The following is a 12,861-nucleotide window of genomic DNA, read 5'->3' on the forward strand; positions in this document are numbered from 1 at the left end:
CTATACCCTAAATGACCTTAAAAAAGAAAGAAACTGGCTGCTATTTTCCATTTTTAACCAGAAATAAAGAACAGCAGTTGCCTGAAGCTAGAGCATCAACTGCTGATCTCTTAGATTCATTATATGCATACAAGCCAAACATTAATTGAGTATTTCCATTAGCCTTTCAAAATACCATTTTTCCTCTATGTTCCATTACAGCACACATCCTCCTGAAAAACAAAATGTAAACAGCTACAGAAAAAATTAATACAACTAAAACTCAGTAGAGTAAACCACAGATGAGGCCAGATTTAGAAGTTCACATCATCAGTTTAAGGGACAGTAAGGATTTCATAGGATTCCCATCTCACATATTGCTTCATATTGTCTCACCATTGCTCATGGTAAAGATGACATGACCTCCTTGTACTAGTTTACATGTTCAAGTGAAAACTGCAATTATTGCATGACAAGTGGGCACCAGTTGTCTGCAATGGTGGGACTAAAATATTGAAAAGGAATGAAATTGTGGTTTTTGTTGCATGAACTTCACTGAAAACAACAAATTAAGGTTTTTGTGACAAACAAGTAAGAATCAGTAATAAAACATAAAATGGAGCCTTGTTGCCAGGTTAGTGGAGCCATTCAAGAACACCTGGGTTCATGGAATGGCTGTGTCCTCGAACATGTGGCCCATTCCCTGAAATAAACAAACATACCCTTCCATAATACTAGGCAACCACAAAGTATTTCATCTGATAAATTTGTATCTTATTATTGTAACTCACCCAAAAGTTTGATTTGTGCTATATCCAAACCCAGGTGTGCACTGGGTCCACATCTGACCCTTTCACAAATGCAATGCTAATGTTGTCGAAGGCTTTCACGGTCAGAGTTCATTGGTTCTTGTAGGTTATCTGGGCTGTGTGACCTACAGCCCAGATAACCTACAAGAACCAGCAATGCTAATGGTTTGGATCCACTAGAGCATTTCGGTGGGTGGAAGGATTTCTGCCCGGGAAGCATGAATTTTTTACACCCCTTTCTTGTTGCAGCTCCAAATGCCCCCTGAAATGCAGCTCCTAGGGGTCAGTGAACCCCAGAAACAGCATTTCAGGGGGCATTCTGGGCTGCAGCGGAAGAGGGGAAAGGCAGGGAAGTCATACTTTGCAGGCACAAATCCTTCCACTTATTGAAAACCCGATGGACCCAGGACAGTACAGCCAAGAAGAAGCATTTAAAAGGAATTCAACACACACTTGATTTAAACATTGCTTGAGTACCTCAAGAAAGAAAGAAAGTATTTTCAAAATTATTGTATCTTAATTTGGTTGGAAAACATAATTTCCCAAACAACTTATGCAGTTTATCTTTTGCTCTCTCACATTCAGAATGTAATGTTGTTTTTGTTACAAAGATGGGAAATTATTATTTGTATTTTTTTAAAAAAAATAGAACCAGATTTAACTCTTCATGCAAACTATAAGCCATTTTAAGAAATGTACTATTACCAACTTCTAGGAATTTATTTGTTATTTAAACTTGTTTTTAAAACTTATTTTAAACTTTTAAAATGCATTGCAATGCCATGTTTACCAATGATATAAAAAGAAACCTCTATGCTAAATTAATACTATCACAAAAATCAGCATAAGAAGCCAAAATATAATAAAGTCCCCTATTTCTAACAGTATTTTACACATACAACAAAGAAACCAACTATACTAGCCGAGCAGGCTGGCTAGGGCTGCTATTGCAGCACAGTGCAGAGGGAGCTGAGAGCGGGCGTGGCAGCAAGCGGTGGAGGGTACCGAAGCCAAGACTTCTGCAGTCTGGGCGGCTGCACAGGAACAGTGGGGTCAGCAGTGGTAAGGCAAAGTCTGGGAAGCAGTCCAAGAAGTCAGGCCAGGTTCTCTTACATATCACAGGCTAGACAGCAAATGTTGTCATCAAGCAGTCCAAGGTCCGGGTCACAGGCAAGGCGGCAAGCATTGTCGTCAAAACAGTCCAAGGTCATTCTCAGACGAGACAGCAATCAGGGTGGAGTGAAGGAGTGGAGCTCAGCTGAAACTGGGAATTCAGTATGTTGCTTCCATGCCTGGGCTGGCTTTAGCCATGCCTTAAATCTGGTACAGAACTGATGGATAAATTCAACAGGTAAGTAGTAATAGTAAATATATACTGTGTTTTATGAATATTATTGTAATTGTAAACAATGTTGCAATAAATTATTTCTCCAAGGGCTAGTCTCCAGGCGGATGGCATATTGGCTCATCTACCAGTATGCCATCCATTTGAAGAAGGAGATATGACTCTTCTGCTGTATGACAGGCGTTTTGCTTAACAGCCACATAGAACATCCCGACTGAAGAAACCTCAGTGGTGAAATGGGTTTATTACCGGGAGCTCTTCCTGCACAATTCTGTGATTGTCCATACTCCTATTAGAGCAACATCAATTGTATATTGATTTGTTGTGGTATCCATTCCATGTATTGATCTTATACAGTTTATGCATTGGTTGTAAAAAATCACATCTGGAGACTAGCCCTTGGAGAAATATGCATTGCAACATGGTTGTTCATAATTACAATAACGTTCATAAAACACAGTATTTATTTACTATTACTACTTACCTGTTGAATTTGGCCATCAGTGAGGTCTTTGCTTTAGTACCTTCATGATCTCAGCACGAGGTGTGGTTTTGATTTCTAATGCCTTAAATCTGGCCACCTATCAGAGTGAGGTTGGTCCTGTCATCACTCACTGTCATTCTCTACAGCTGGAATGCCTCTGCAGTTTTGCAGACGAACCGATCATCATCTTTCATGTAGCAGTGTCCGGAGTCTCTGCTGCCGGTGAGCCGTGGGGGAGGACTCTTTCAGTCTCTGGCTGGCTCTGGCAGTCAGGCCTCCAAGGGGGACTGGAATTCCTCAGCCTGGCTAGACATAGAAGTGCTGGTGGCCCCTTTAATTCAGCGTCTGGCTCAGAATGCTCATCAGCTGCCAATGGGACAGCCAACTGCTCCAGTTCTGCATCCGAGACCTCGGACTTGGCCACAGGAGGGGCCATGGCACCAATGATGGTCCTATAATGCACAATTTGCTGAAACAATTTAAAGTCCAAAGAAATCAAGGGATCCACCCCAATCTGTCTTGGGTCCTTATCTGTCTTTGATTAGACTTGCCCCTTCACAAGGCTATCTCTATCTTGCATAGATGGTCTTGTAGAAACGTGTACCGTTTCATCATCCAACTTCTTCAGTATAATGTAGAATCTGCCATACAAGAGTTTAACCAATACATATACAGTCATTAAGGATCTATCTAACAATACATAAAGAATACAAACAATCAGGAACAATCCAAGAACACACAAATATACAAATGATGTGTGACAAAGCAGCTATCAACTTGCTGATCTCCGAATGTACAATGACATTTGAAGGCAAGATACCAAAGAATGAACTATTATACCTAGCCATTTCCTATCTTTTACAGGTGTGATCACTGAGAATGAATGGACACAATCCGTAAGGAACTTACAAACAACCATTTTAACAGAAGCAGGAAAGATCCATTTCAACACTGAGCCCCTTTGTTACAGTTGTGATCACTGAAAATAAACGTGCATAATTCTAAAAAGAGCTTACAGCAAAACAATTCACAAGAAACAAGAAAGATCCATTTCTGCATTTAGCCCATTAGGATTTACAGTGTTCAAATGATGTATTAAAAAAACTTCCTTCTGAAGGAGAATTCGTTCCACAACTAATCGATGATATGGTTTAGTCTTTAAATGCTAAAATGGTTTGTACGTTTTTTACGGATCGTGTCTGTTCCTTCTCAGTGATCACACCTGTAAAAGACAGGAAATGGCTAGGTATAATGGTTCATTGTTTGGTATCTTGCCTTCAAATGTCATTGTACATTTGCAGATCAGCAAGCTGATAGCTGCTTTGTCACGCATCGTTTATTTGTATGCTGAGGTGACTTCTTGGATGGTTCCTGATTGTTTGTATTCTTTATGTATTGTTAGATAGCTCCTTAATGACTGCATATGAATTGGTTAAGCTCTTGTATGGCAGATTCTACATTATACTGAAGATGGATGACGAAACGATACATGTTTCTAGAAGACCATCTATTCAGGATAGAAATCGCCTTGTGAAGAGGCAAGTCTGATCAAAGACGGATAGGGACCCAAGATGGATTGGGGTGGATCCCTTGATTTGTTTGGACTTTAAATTGTTTCAGCAAATTGTGCATTATAGGACCATTATTATTTTCTTTGTTGTATGTGTAAAATACTGTTAGAAAGAAGACTTTATTATATTTTGGCTTCCATTATACTTGGCATTCCATTTATGAATGTTTACTAATGAAGCATATTGACTAAAGCTTATTAGTTTGTAAAATCTATGTTTAAATTAGAATCAGGGCTCCCTACACTTAAAAGCCCTAACCCGGCTAGTTTGATCTTGTCAGAATTCAGAAGCTAAACAGGATCAGCCCTGCTTAGTATTTGAATGTGCAATCTCCAAGGAATACCAGGGTCATGACACAGAGGCAAGCAATGGCAAACTATCTCCAAACATCTGTTGCCTTGAAAACCCTATGGGATCACCATAGGTCAGCTGTGACTTAATGGCACTCACACACCCAAAAAACACTTTAAAAGGGAATATTTATGATCAGATTTCTCAGTAGCCTTGCACATTGACTCAACATGCCCCACTTCCTATGTTACAATCAACTGGATTGAAAAAAAGCATACTCATACAAATGGATAAGACAACTGCTGAAGGAGAAGAAGGAGATGGATGAAACACCAACTGCGGACATACTATTTTATTTTAAACATTTATTAGCCACCTTCTACTTTGCAGAACACAAGGTGGTATACAATGTAAATAAAATAATTATTTTTAAAAAACCCTAAAAGACCACAATTTAAAATCTCAATGAGGACTGCCCATAAATAAAAATTGAATTAGTCAAATGCAGTCCTGAATAAAACTGTCTTCAACTGCTTCCTTAAGACTGAAAGTAAGGAGGCCAGGCACACCTGCCTGTGGAGGTTGTTCAAATTCCAGCTGTCAGGGTGGATAACATGTTCATAATTATGTAGTTTCTCAATAGGTTGCCCTGTGCTAACTACCATAATGCAAAGATGATACAACATGGGCAGACTGGCCATTTAACTTATAAGGACATTTACCAGTGGACAGCTGCTCTAGGGACCACTGGTGGTCAGAAGCTAGCAAACCCAAACTCCGCTAACTTGACACACCTCAGGGGCTAATTGGCTCAGATTCTTTAGCAGTAATGGTAATCACTGTCAGCTCACCAATTGGCTACTCCTGTCCATTTACAGGAGAAAGCAATAGGTGAGCTAATGCTGATTGTTGGTGCTACTTCGCTGAGTAGTCCTGCACTGTAGTGCCGCAAGAGCTTGGTGTGCTCCAGGGCCATTTTAAAATCCTAATGCACTCCTGACATACAGTCAGGAACAGATTTAGACAACTAGACGATATGTTATTGACACGCCTAGTCCTAAAAGTAAAAAGGTTCTTTTTATGCTTTAAAAGAAAGTTATTTTACCCCATTTCTTTTGCTATTCACTTTCCTCAGCTCTTCTCTCTAGAATTAAGCAGCATAGTATACATTAGAACAAATTCTGACATTCATACCATTTTTCTATTTTTACTTGAATTACTTGTTTGGATTTTTAATCATGAAATTATTCTAATTACTCATTTTCTTCCTGAAGGTTTTAAAAGACTATCTCTTTTTTCCTCAGCCACTGAATGTAGAAAATCATCACTCATTCATATATGGAAAATATCAAGGAGACAACAAATTTATTTGTGGACATTTATTTTGAATATTCTCATACATTAAAATAGCTGTTTTAATAAACTATAGCTATCTTAAGATGCCCAGAGATAATTTGAGTAGCGTGCTAGGGTGAACAGAAAATTCTAACTACAGTTTGTGAAAGCTCATGTTGTTGACAGCAGTGATTGCATTCATGTTTCACTAAGTTTATGTAGGATGGAACTATAGATATATCAGTAACTACTCATGAACACTAAAGTGTAATAACATAATATTCAAATATCCAGGCCTACAGGACTCCTCTGAAAGCATCTGATGTAAAAAAATATATATTGGGCTGTCATTCCCAATTTTATGGGCCCCCAAAGAAGGTGCCCCATCCATCTTCCATTGTCTTTCATGTAAGAAAAATAGGGGCTCATAAAATGTGACTCCCTGACCCAATGTTAACCAAACTCAGGGGTTCTTGTAAAGAGAGTAATCAGTAGCTATACTTCAAATTTGGTGCCTCTACCTTAACCGCCCGAGCCCTGTAAAGATTCTCCATTATACTCTATGGGGAATCATTGCCCTTTAACAACAGCTGGCAATAGCCAAAAAAGCTGGAAAAAGCCAATTTTGTTTTGGATTCCAGTTTTTGGCTATTATTAAATGGCACCATTTTTTGGGTTCAGCATATCCGCATCTGAATGCACACCCTTACTGTGCTATATACTATATGGTCAAATTCCAAACTTAAAGAGAGCTATAGCATTCAGATGGATTTTTCTTTAACCAGTAGCAGTCTGTTAAACATGGCAAAACATTTTGAAATGGAGAGCAGTCGAAGAGATTACGATAAGGCTATGGGAGAAGGTCAATACTATTCAGAGAAGAAAAGTCAGTTGGTGTAAGAGTACATCTGTTTGCTGGGGTATAACGAAAATCATGTGGCTTTTGAAATGGTGCTGCTTACTAAATACAAGGTGCAAACTCCAAAGCCAAATATGTTTCTGAGACTGCTGCCATGCAAATGATTTTGAAGAAAACCAAGCAATCTCAATAAGACAGCAATGCTGATTCTATAACCTTAGGTAGACCACGAGAGGGAGGGCACCTTGGCCATCTTCTGGGCATGAAGTATGGGTCACTTGGGTGTGTGTGGGGGGAGGTAGTTCAGAATTTCCTGCATTGTGCTGGGGGTTGACTAGATGATCCTGGTGGTCCCTTCCAACTCTATGATTCCATTATTCTGATTCTATTCTAATATGTCAGTCAATGTAATTCTTAAGACTGAAATTTAAAGAAGCATTTGGTTAAAAATATAATCAAGAAGCATACAATCACTTTTTTCTGTATCACCAAACATGTCAAATGCAAGTCCCAGCTAGTATATCAGATAAATCGCAGAATTTTTATGTCTGTATGTGTACTCAGAACAGAGAAACTACATTTGCTCCTCCCTAAAGGGATGTACACTGCCTTTGCCCTTGGGAGTTCTGGGTGCCGCATTCTTGGCTGGAGCTCTAGAGCATTCCATAGTTGCTTCTGAACAGACACAGAATCCTACAGAAGACTATGTATATATGGTTCCCAGGACTCCTGTCTCCTGGGAGTCTGCCTAGATCTAACTAACTTAGGAGAATATGCATAATCAGAGCAAATGTCTGAGATGAAAGAGGGCTCTCAGAAAATAGACAAACTTTTTCCCAATCTCCTGCTGAGAAAGCTTGTAAATATTGAGCCAATTCTGAATCAACCTGAAGGGAGCTTCCCATCAGTCTCTAACACACCACTATGAAACAAAACATTACTGCAATTTTTATGAATGACACCATAGTGCACTTACATAGCTGTGCCTTTATATTACATTATGCAATTGCGTATTTTATTCTAATTGCTTCTGAAAATTGAGGACTCCAATGTTAATGAGTGTAGGTCACAGTACATACATGGCTTCATATACAGAAATATTGTGGGTTTTTTTTCCCAGATTTAATATGTTCTAAATGATGTACTTAACCTTATGTTACTACCCTGCTGTATATTTTTAGGATGTTGCTGCCACACTAATTATTTCATCCATATGAAATCGGATATATTTAAAACAAAACATTCTTTAATTCACTGATGATGCTATGTAAATTTTGGAGTGGAATATATTTGGCAAATTCATTATGAATTCTTATGATCCAGTCAAATTTAAATTTGCTAAATAATACTTATTTAAATGAATGACTTAAGCAAGCTCTTATATTTTCCCCATAAAGATTAATGGGATTTAAATGTCCATAAATCTGACTGGATCATGCCCTTCATTTTGGCTCTGCATACAAAATTTATCTTTTAAAAAGACACTCATGTCAAACTTTTAGTATTAATTATATATGGATCACTGCCATTAATTTTCAAAAGTAAGTACTGCAAATCCAACTATATCCACTCTAACACATCTGTCACCTCATGTTCCCTCTTTACAAGATTAGTGTGTTGTACAAATTCCCCTTTCTCCAACACTTGGACTGATTTTGATGAGCTCTTCATCAGGGACACAGCCTTTTGCTTTCTGTCATGGGAACCAATGACAAAACAGGATGGCAGGTTTAAAGGTGAGGCAATAGCATAAGATGACAATGAGATGTGGAATGGTTTGGGATGAACTTTGGGTGGCCTCTGTTATTTCAGTGAAAGAACAAAAGATGGAGATTGACTAAATATAGCTTCCCAGAGACCATGCTATATCCCTACACCTCAGCAAAAAAGTTAAGTTGATAGCTTGATGTCATATCACTGAGGAGGTCAGCAAGATCAGACCTTTACACCATGGCCTGAGAGATTGGCTTTCCACCCTTCTGGCTGTGGTGGGCTCGAAAGCTTGCACAGTGTTTTGCATCAATTTGGGTGGTCCTATTAAAAGGCATTACAGAGAAGACGTTACAGTTTTATATGCATCACAGCTGTGCAATGTTTTCTATCAGAGAGGAAGAGCAGAACTATTTTAAAAGACCTTTTAAAAAATTAAGCAAATATATGCCATGCTGAGAACAAAACTGCACATTATACAGGAGATCTGTGATTGCATCATCCAATATTTTCCTCAATGTAAAACATGGTTACAAAGGCCTGCCAATTTCATCAAAGCTCTGTTAATTTCCTGATCAAAATCATAAAGCTGCAGAATAACCCAGAGTGAAAATATGCAGGTACTTGGCTTGATTGTGATCTTAACTGTAATTCTGCCAGGTTTTTCTTTAAATATTAAAACATTGCTATAATATACTATGAAAAACCTCAAATATGAACACTTTAAGATAAATCCATTAAAGAGTTAATTGCAACCACATTTTCTGTTTAACACTGCCAGTACAATTAAATTATTCCCTCTTTAACCTTCCAAGAATAGAAATAGCCTTCCCCTTGACAACTCATTTTAAAGTAAAGAACATGGTTGTGCAATTTACAATGGAGCTAAAATATGTACAATAATTTCCAAAATCATTTGTATAGGTCCCTACAAAATTGTAAGCACATTGTAAACAAAAAGCATATAATAAAAACACTTCCCTGAAGGATTGATTATAAAGACCAGTGATCAGTCATTCAGGGAAGTGTTTTTATTATGTGCTTTTTGTTTATAATGTTTATAAACAACATAGTTAAAACACTCCATCTGCTTTTAAACACATGCCACCCCAAAAAAAGGAGGGGAGGGGGAGAGAGAGAAATGTATTGCTATTATTTTGTTTCTCTGCCATATTTTCAATCTTCAAAGCTCTTTTTAAAGTATTTAAGCACCTAACCCATAACCTCCAAAAAATGCTTACTGCCGTCAACGGCATTATTTGTAGAAAGTGAAAATAAACAATGAACAAGACATAACCTATGTTCTTATCATTACCAAATAAATATTTTTGTGTCACTTTTCAGAAGGGGCCACAGAAGATGGCATAGTGGCTCCTGTGACACTGAGTGGAAATGCAGTTTTGAGTGAGGGTGGTGGGCATCGCCACAAAATGGCAGAGGTGGGGCCAAGCAAAAAATACTATGGGATGAGGTGCTATACGAAGGCAATGAGCTTAGAAAGGTACACCTCTGCTTACATTGCACTGTCAACAAACCAAGGCATCTAACAGACCCGCATCTATTTCAGTAATAATGTCACTTTTTTCGGTGAAGCCAAATAAACAAAATCAAAGAACTTCATAAATAATACTGGATTTACTAAAAAGGAAGATGACCCTGAATGGAAGATGACCCCCTTAAAAATGTTATGTATATACACACAAAATTATTGGGTATAACTGTAACATACCTGTGAAAAAACCTAGTTTTGCATTTGAGTATATAGTATCATTTTATTTTAGGCTCATGATTTTCTCACAGTAAAAAGGTAAAGGTCCCCTATGCAAGCACCGGGTCATTCCTGACGTGTGGGGTGACGTCACATCCCGACGTTTAGTAGGCAGACTTTGTTTACGGGGTGGTTTGCCAGTGCCTTCCCCAGTCATCTTCCCTTTACCCCCAGCAAGCTGGGTACTCATTTTACCGACATCGGAAGGATGGAAGGCTGAGTCAACCTTGAGCCGGCTACCTGAAACCGACTTCCGTCGGGATCAAACTCAGGTCGTGAGCAGAGCTTGGACTTCAGTACTGCAGCTTACCACTCTGTGCCACGGGGTAGATTTAAGGGTCCAATACTGAAACCTATGTAGGATACTATACTTTTTAATGTATTGCAACTTATTTGTAATATGTTAGAACATAAGAAAGGCCCTGCTGGATCAGACCAAGGCCCATCAAGTCCAGCAGTCTGTTCACACAGTGGCCAACCACGTGCCTCTAGGAAGCCCACAAACAAGATGACTGAAGCAGCACCATCCTGCCTGTGTTCCACTGCACCCAAAATAATAGGCATGCTCCTCTGATACTAGAGAGAATAGGTATGCAGCATGACTAGTATACATTCTAACTAACAGCCATGAATACCCTTCTCCTCCATGAATATGTCCACTCCCCTCTTAAAGCCCTCCAAGCTGGCAGCCATCACCACATCCTGGGGCAGGGAGTTCCACAATTTATGCGTTGTGTGAAAAAATACTTCCTTTTATCTGTTTTGAATCTCTCACCCTCCAGCTTTAGCAGATGACCCCGTGTTCTAGTATTATAGGAGAGGGAGAAAAACCTCTCCCTGTCCACTCTCTCCAAACCATGCATAATTTTATAGACCTCTATCATGTCTCTCCTCAGCCGCCTTCGTTCCAAGCTAAACAGCCCTAAGCATCTTAACCGCTCCCCATAGGACAGTTGCTCTAGTCCCCTAATCATTTTGGTTGCTCTTTTCTGCACCTTCTCAAGCTCTGTAATATCCTTTTTCAGGTGTGGCGACCAGAACTGTGTGGTCTCACCATAGATTTGTACAAGGGCAGTATGTTATCAGCAGTTTTATTCTCTATTCCTCATCTAATTATGGCCAACATAGAATTTGCCTTTTTTACAGCAGCCGCACACTGGGTTGACATCTTCATTGAGCTATCCACTACCACCCCAAGATCCCTTTCTTGGTCTGTCGCTGCCAGCACAGATCCCATCAGTGTATATGTGAAGTTGGGATTTTTTGCCCCAATATGCATCACTTTACACTTACTCACATTGAATCTCATTTGCCATTTTAATGCCCATTCTTCCAGTATGCAGAGATCCTTCTGGAGCTCTTCACAATCTGATTTTGTTTAAACCACCCTAAATAATTTGGTGTCATCTGCAAACTTGGCTACTTCACTGTTTAACCCCAACTCCAGGTCATTGATGAACAAGTTGAAAAGCACCGGTTGATCACATACGTACCAATGTGTGGAGGAGGCTGTTTTATACTCACCCTCTTCTCCCTAACCAGCTAGCTCTCATTGTAGTGTACCCAGATCAATGCCAAAGAGCGAGAGAGATGCCAGGGGCCTGCCATCTCTGCCAGCTTGCTTCCCCCTCGGCAAGTACTTGGGCATGCTACGAGGACACAACTTTGCCTTCTTCACAGTGTGTTTGGGCAGCTATCGATTGGAAAGCTACATACTTTTCTTTATAGTGTATGCTGGGGCACTTGCTGAGGAAGGAAGGAACTGGCAGAGATGGCAGATTCTTAATGACACCTTATGTGTCTCCTCACCAGCTTCTCAGGCACATCATGAAGAGGCCAAGCACTTCTCACACCATACCAGGCACTTGGTGGAGAGAGAGCAAGAAGGCAGAGACTGGGTTAAAGCTTCTGACCTCTCCACTGACAAGGTTTGCTGCTCAGGGATCACTGCTTACTACAGGCCTTATGTGAATGGCTAGGATGTATACCCAGTTGGAGGGAGCTTCTTGAATGGAGTGAAGGGCAGGGACACCTTGAACACGCACTAATCTTCTAGTTAGCCTAGGCCAGACTATGCTCATCCAGTGAATCCAGGCAACTATGCTCATCCAATCAATCAGTTGCCCAACTGAGTCCTTGACTGTTCAGTATAATCCAGAAATCCAGTGACTACATCTGTCAATTTTCTTACCTCCTCATGGGGATCCACTCCCTCCAACATTCCTTTATGGGTAAGGATTACCTCTGTCCATGAAGATATTCACACACCCCTGTACCTTCTTAGAAAAAGCTATGCATGTGAGTCTTTGAAGGAAGGGACTTGCTTGCCAAGTTTCACAAGGACAAGATTAAGGACTCATGCCTTGAACTGGCTATAAGTAAGCAGTAAAGAGTACTAGGAACAGCTGAGCCTGTTGAGCTATGTTGCATTTGTCCTGCTGTGCCAGCCTCCCCTGAACAGTTATCCCAAATTCTTGAGGAAAACTAGGCTTGTACAGCATTCTAGTTCTTCCATTGCTCATTATGTTATCTTATCTTTACTTTTTAAAGTATGTGTCTTCCATTTTTGCTAAAGTACAAGACCTTTGTAGTTTCAAATTGTTCTACATAAATCTCATATTAAACTCCTAAAAAATGAATTTTGAACGTATCTGCTATAAAACATAATCCTGCAGTACAAGTTGTTATATTCTCCAAAAAAGATTTAACT

At 39.5% G+C, this 12,861-nt stretch overlaps 1 protein-coding gene across 1 annotated transcript in view; it reads right to left on the bottom strand.

Annotated features, from left to right (window-relative positions):
- Window positions 1-12,861, bottom strand: part of PRR16 (proline rich 16) — a 135,423-nt gene that overhangs the window by 31,085 nt on the left and 91,477 nt on the right. The window lies entirely within an intron of this gene.

This window comes from Euleptes europaea, chromosome 4 (genome assembly GCF_029931775.1).
Source record: "Euleptes europaea isolate rEulEur1 chromosome 4, rEulEur1.hap1, whole genome shotgun sequence".
NCBI lineage: Eukaryota > Metazoa > Chordata > Lepidosauria > Squamata > Sphaerodactylidae > Euleptes > Euleptes europaea.